This window comes from Schistocerca cancellata, chromosome 1, assembly GCF_023864275.1.
Source record: "Schistocerca cancellata isolate TAMUIC-IGC-003103 chromosome 1, iqSchCanc2.1, whole genome shotgun sequence".
Taxonomy (NCBI): domain Eukaryota; kingdom Metazoa; phylum Arthropoda; class Insecta; order Orthoptera; family Acrididae; genus Schistocerca; species Schistocerca cancellata.
This window is the reverse complement of record NC_064626.1, coordinates 1,145,332,120-1,145,339,689: the sequence shown is the minus strand read 5'-3', so window position 1 is coordinate 1,145,339,689 and position 7,570 is coordinate 1,145,332,120.

The following is a 7,570-nucleotide window of genomic DNA, read 5'->3' as shown; positions in this document are numbered from 1 at the left end:
ATTTCTAACAAGGGAATGGTCCCAACCGACATGTCGGAACCTACCCTGAAATGTTTCACACTAGAAGAATACACCGAAAGAAGTACACTGTCTAAATTTTAGCTGCTAAGGCGCACTGAATGTATTCTTTTAAAACTACAAAGTTACTCATTTTTGTCGCAGGAAGAACCTCTCATATTTTTACAGCCCTTGCTGCCAAGCGCACGAGTCAGCTAATAAGCAGACACAGTCGTGACAAAAGACCGTAGCACATTCTAGCACGAAGTGTAGAGTGCACGAACGTTAATTTTGAACACCTAAACCACACCCAAAATGTTTCAAATCACTAATTTTTTGAATAACTTGAAGTTTATATAGGCTGCTAAACTGTTGCGGATGTAATTGTTACACAAATGAGTAGCAGAGGAAAGAAAATCGAGGCAGTGTATGTTGTTACATTACAGACGACTTCCATCTGTCAGGAGTTTAATTTGTTGATGTGACATATTTTATAAAAATTCCTGTAGCACAGTTCTTATGTTACATTTTGAATAATGTACATTTTACTAACAATGAAACAGTTCCTTGTTTATTCCGTGTTCTCGTCACAAAACATGCGCAGTGTCTATTGGGTGATGAAAACAAACATTTTCCTTACACCAGGCGCACTAGATAAGGGAAAAATTTATACATTCAAGAACTTCACAGTTTTATTTAGCCAAAATTGGAATGGAGTAAGAAATTGTTGTAGCCATTGTTCTGTATACTATGCTGCGTAGTACGCTTACTTGACAAAATTCGTAAAACGTGATGATGCAAAATTACAGTGCAGAAATGACTGAATTTTCAAAATACTGCTCCGACGACGAACTTGAAATAAGAAAGAGCTCGCGGAAATTATATTCTTCAACAGTATTCTGGAAAACACATTACGTTGTGTTTATGGAGATGTTGAATCACGTTGTTAGTTCCGGGTGGAAACTAAATTACGTTAATAGTGTTGAAGAAGGCTGGAAAACAGTAACGTTCGTCTTACCTGCAATTCAGGCGGCCCATCGTCATAAATCTCCCTTGGTTACGGTGTATTGACTCTCACGAGTAGCTCTAAATCTTTCGAATAGTTTTTCTTTCACACGATGTTAATTATTTTCTATATCCCATCCAAGAGACCAACAAAAACAACACTATTTACTTCAGCTACCATGAAGGCGTTTCGGATGTAATATTCAAAACTGTTCCCTCCCATTTTTCCAGATTTTGTTTCATCAATTTCAAGATTTTTGCAACTAAACGGTACTTTTTTTTAAAAAAAAACTTTCGGTGCTAATGTACCTTGAGGTTCCTGAAGACAGATTTAAGGCAGCGGAAACAGTAATCCACCGATACTTATCACTAGCATTGTTGTATACGAATGTGACAAAGCATGCATTGACTGCAAAAACTTTTTCTTGCTCGAAATGATAAAGTGTGGTTTGCAGGCAGTTCTTGGACGAAATCTCACTGATCGTCTTCGCGTCAGTTTTTCTTCTATTTATTAGTAAGAGCGGCAAAGTTTGGGGAAGCGTTGGACAAGCATGGAGTTGAAATATTCTTTCATCTTCTTGGTGGGTCTGAAGGAAAAGAGCAACCAAAGATTCTTTGGATACTCTGGGTGCATATAAAATTCCCTGTTGTGAATGTTTTACCACAAAAAGAATTATTAACACCTTCTTAGTTGAACACTTTTCTAGTTGAACATAAGAGGAATTGCCGTCTGGGACATACGGATAAATCGGCAGTAGGAGAACACATTTACCAAAATGATGATCATAAATAAAATACAGTGAAACGAGCGTCGTATCGAAAACATCGCATTATCGTGAGTGCATGTTTGGAGAGGATATTGAGATCTTTGAACACAGTAATAATTTTTACAGAAAAGAGGAAGGTGTCAAATAAGATAAAATTTGGATGTCGATTTTACACCGACAGAACTACCAGAGACAGCCTGGTAGCGGACGTCATGTGATGGACTCTGATGCCCCCATAGCGTGCTCCATCGATTTCTGATTGCAGTTCGCCGGTTCGCCTCAGAGGACTTCTCCCGCAGCTGGAGGCGAAACGTTAGAGAAAGTTTTGCTTATAGATCGCTGTCTGTCAGTCTCGAAGTTTTAAGTGAAGTTGCCATTTAAAATTTTCAGGTGTTTTTTCTGCACCTCGTAGACAAACGCTTACGATTCTAGCAGTGTGACTCAGCTTTTGCTGTCTTGTTGTTTGTGAGAGCCCCTTGATAAGGTTTCCAAGCGTTAGAATAACACTCTGGAATGGTGGCGGTAGCATCTTGTGTGCGATTAGCTGCACTCTCCGAGAAGTTATCCAACAGACTAATGTTCTCCACTCGCCTTCCACAATACTGATCCCATGACAAGCCCAGGGCTACTGTAAAACGATTCATACTTTTTTAAGACTTTATAACTTCCAAAATATTACATTTACTAATATGACTGATACATGGATAGTAGCTTAAACCAAGTAAGTTAGCATTTTGCACTCTGCTAATGTTTTATGAGCGCCGCTCGACTTGCACGACACGCGTGCAAAGTTTGTTCTATGCTTTATGTAACACAATCCATCCAGCAGTCATCACGACAGCATTGATGTGTTCTCTGAGCTGTTCCTGTGTTCCTGGGAGTGGGAGGGCGTAGACACAGTCCTTAAGGTTTCCCCAAAGAAAGAAGTCATATGAAGTTAGCTCAGGCGACGTGGGGGCCCAAGGGAACAGTGCCACATCGTCTTCCCAACTGTTCCGAATCCTGCAATGCCGAAGTTCACCGTTTATGTAGCGACAATCATCGATGCTCGAATGAGGGGACTGTCTTGTTGGAAGATGAAATTCTCGAAATCAGCAGGCAATTGTCAAAACAACCCAACTTCAACGTGTCACGCTCTCTATTGCTGCTTCTGGCACACTTGGCCGAGCGGTACTCTTCTGGTTACAGAGACAACCAGCACCCTTAAATTCTCGATTCCAACACACAATACTCTGTTTACATGGCGATTCTTTTCCATAATTCCTTCTGTATGCACGCTGCAGTGGTGAAACATGTAAACATTCGCATATTTCAAATGAACGGCGCGGGATGACTGGTGGGGCCAAAGTTATCGGCGTCAATACGTGACCACACCTGTCTGTTGTCCCTGGCTGGTGCTGGTATATGTATGGTGACCTGCGCAATGGCTGCTTACCCAGCTCCCTGTGATGCAGACGGCAGGCCCATGGATGGTCGGCTACCTTTAGAAGCCACGGCTATCGATGTCAGTGGCGCACTACTTCCCTCGGCTTTGTGGGAGCCCGACAGACCCTCGCTCCGCTTGTGTCACAGCAATGGCGGGCGATGACGGCTGTGCCTGGGGTGCGACTTCCCACCATCTGGCAGGAGAGCCAAGTCCCTCTAGGAACACAGCACCGGCGGCACCTGGCACGGGGGTAGGTTGACAGGCTGTGGCTGAAGGGCACAATGCTGACAGCAGGCGCAGCCAGGACTCCATCCCACGGCTACTGCTGGTGGCGCCCATTCTTCTCGCTGTCTGGCGTAGCTCTAGCGTTGTGGTGGTGCTGCTAGTTTCCAGAAATGAGATGTGATCCCTGCCTCCAGACTTATTTGTATGAATCTGGCTCAATTTGTTTCACTAAAACATGGCACCTAGTCACACTCTCCATAACAAGAGACATGCCCTGGTGTGGTGAGATCGCCATTCTTGGTGTGCACGGTTACCCCTGTGCAGAACAGTTTTCTGCTGCTCTCGGCTATCCTGGTTTCATTTACGGCTCTACTGTTGCATCAATCATACTTGTAGGTGTAGTACAGGGTGAGTCAGTATTGCTGATGGTTCTTGAATGTGTAGTACACAGAGAAATTTTATAGTATTGCGAAGTATTTTATTTCAAAAAATACACAATGAATAACAGTTTACGTATTATATGTTAATTTTGACAGAAAGTAATTATTTATGAAAGACAATGTCCTTCAAATACCGGCCCTCTTTTTCAGCATTCTTGTCGACCCTCTGTGTGAAGTTTCCCATCACTTTCTCCAAGATGTTACGAGATATAGCACGTGCTCTCACTCAATGGTATTCTTTAATTGAAGCATAGTACGTGGCTTACTGATATACACTCTGTTCTTGAGATAGCCCACAAGCAAAAGTCACTTGGAGTAGTGGAGTAGAGTGGCCAGTCAACATCTCCTCTGTTGGATACCACTTTCTGTGGAAACAGCTTCCGTACTTCAGACATACAGACACTGGAAGTGGGAGTTGTTGCACTGACCTGTTGAAACCAAACATTTCGACGATTTATGCCTCGGCGACAACATTATGGGCAAGAATTCACGCATCATGGTCAAATATCGCTCCGAGTTCACGGTGATCGCTCTTCAATTATCTTCAAAGGAAAATAAGGCGCCTTGACACCAAATTTCCCTAACCCGACCGCACTACAATCGTTTCACAATGTAGTGGACGCTGCAACAGTTGCTGTAGTGTTGTTTGGCTAGCAATAACAACAGTTTCATTCATTGCCACTGCCGTTTAGGTATAAAATGAGCCTCATCTGACATTAAAATCACAATTCCAGATTCAACCTCCAACATCTACTTCACTGCTTCAGCTAAACGTCTCCTTCTCACAAAATCTTCAGGCTTCAACTTCTGAACAATCGCAGTTTTGTAGAGATGAAAATTAAGACAGCGTAAAATGCGTCGAATGCACGAATTTGATAACCCAAGAGATTGTGCATCTCCTCTTGCAGATCGATTGGGGCTCTGTTGAATTGCATGACTCACAACTTCAGCCTTTCCAGCTGACGTGACAGTCCTTGCACAGCCTCCCAGTTCTTTCTTCAATGTAGAACCTGTCTCATGGAAGCTCTTAATCCATAGCACTATGGTATTTCGGGTTGGAATTGCACCATTATGAGGAAAGTCGACTTGGAGACGGAACTACCTCTGAGTGTTGGTCACAGATTCTGCATTTTTAAAGAACGTCGTCTCTATGGCGAACACACTGGTCCTGTAGGGGAATGCAGTGAGCGCAGGCATGCCCCCCCCCCATTACGCTGACTCACACGTTACTGCTCGAGTCAAAAACATCAGCCTGTGCTTTATAAAATTTAGAACTTTGAAAACGAATGAATGATTCGTAGTAGTCCTTTATATTACAAGAAACTCTCAATTTCTCTGTTATTTTTTAAATAGGGTACTATTGGGGTCTTTATCGGTGTTGCAGGCATTTTCTTGCATTTATCAACGTTTACCGAAAGCTTCCATTCACAAAACCAAACTGAATTTCCGTCAAGCTATATACTTCCCACAAGATGTGCACCAAATATACTTTTCTGTGGACAGAAGCGTCGTTCGCATTGTGTTTGGGTCTATTGCCATCTTGTGTCTCGTTGTGATGATAGTTTTTTTCCCGCAGATAAGTAGGTCTGTGGTTTGTGGTTGACGTACTGCTTCTTAGTGCTCTCTGCTTGTGCCACAGCTCTGCCTTTTTAATATCTGTTGCACTACAAGAGAGGTATCTCCTGATATCTTTTCTAGTGGCATGTTCCTACACGATGTGGTCGAGAATGCCAATTTCTCCACTTCATATGAGTCTGTGATGCGTCGGCCTATTTCTAGTCAATAGGTAGGATGTCTGCAATTCCCTGTCAGATAATATATTGCACGCTCACTCGGTAATAAGTACGACATTCTTGATCGTCCTTTGGTACACATTTGTTTGGTAGAGGGTTCGTAGAACGACTTCTAAGATGGCTATTTATTGATGATGTTGTTGGATGTGTTAATATTTGTACGAGAAAATGATTTATTTGAAGAGTTGTGGTCAGCGAAACATTTGTAAAAATGTAAATGTCGTGTCGCTAGGGCTTCCCGTCAGGTAGACCGTTCGCCATTTGCAAGTCTTTCGATTGGACGCCACTTCGGCGACTTGCCGAAATGAAATGATGATGATTAGGACACCACAACACCCAGTCCCTGAGCGGAAAAAGTCTCCGACCCAGCCGAGAATCGAACCCGGGCCCTTAGGATTGACATTCTGTCGCGATGACCACTTTTTTTTTCATTTGTTCGATACAGTTCGTTGCGTTTGGTCTGGGTGGACGGCACAAGACATCCGTTCAAGTTGATCGTTGATTCGTTGACTCAGTTTTTTATTACAGAGAGGATGCAGCCCTCTGACCGAACACGCTGAGGTACCGTGCCGGCGACCACTCAGCTCCCGGGGGCGGACAGAAACAGTTGCTAGGCGAAATTATCTGTGTCTGCGATCGCAGCACTGTCTAGTCGTAGAATCTTTGACAGTCTATTGTGGATAGCTGCTGTGTGCAGCAGGTGGGGTTTCGTTGAGTGTACAGTGTAATTCATGGACACACTTTTGGAATTAGGTGAGTTTCAGATTTATTACGAGGAGGAATGATGTCTCAGAACAATGGTTGGATAGCATACAGATATATGAAAGGTTTTGAAATGGAGAAAAGGTTATTATCTGACTTGGTAAAAAGTTTATTTTTATTTTTGGCGACTTGTTTTGTTAGTTCGCTTCACCGTCGCCACAGTCGCGTTTTTGACAATTATTCTATTGGGTGATCTTCTGAGTTAATTTACTGTACCATGGAAGTTGTTAGATGAAATGAATTTTCATATTAGAGTCTATAATTTTTTTATAAGTTCCTCCCTAACTGAAATTTCAGAACATGTGTTTCATTGCCATTCTGTGTCGAGATTATGAATCCATTTTCCCCAGACCAAATGTAGTTTCTTTTTAGAGGTATTTTTTAGTTGTTTCCGAGTCTTGTTGTGTTGCTGTTTCTGCCAGTACTTTATTTTGCAGGTCAGACTCATAGTACGTCATAGTTTCGTTTCCTTTGAGCAATGTAGGTTCTGTCAGTTTCTTTATTTAACCAGGCCCACACGTCAGTGAAGAAATTTTAGTGTGTTTCATGTTACATTCTCATACAGGTCGATATTACAGTTTTTTTAAATACAGTTGCATTTTTTTGTCAATCAGTTCCCACTGACTACGTCTACTGAGCGTGAAATTATTGGTTTGCTTATTTATTTTCAAATAAATAAGATTGGTTTTTCACACAGAGGATTCTTTTCAGTTTCATGTAAGTGATGTGGCTTTGAGCTCAGTAGCACATTTAGGTTGTCAGTTGACATTCCCAGTTTGTATTTACGATGACACACACAGACATGTAATGGCTGCTCATTTGCACACTTTTAGGCAGTTTATCGACCGTTCCAACTTCGAATAGAACATGGGAAAAATTAAAACCTAAATCCTTCCGTGCGAGATCTAATTTCATTTACTTTATTGCGATGGTGACTTCCTTCGATGTGGGTGCGAGTTAACAAAATATTTTCGTGCTGGAAGGAAAAAGTTGGTGATTCAGATATCGTGAAAAGATCTCGCTGTAAAGAAAAACGCCTTTGTTTTAATCATTGCCATATCATTTCCATGAAACTCTCGCCCCTGTTCGCTAATACAAAACGAGCTGGCCTTGTTTGAACTTTCTCAGTGTCCTCCTTCAGTCCTATCTGCGAAG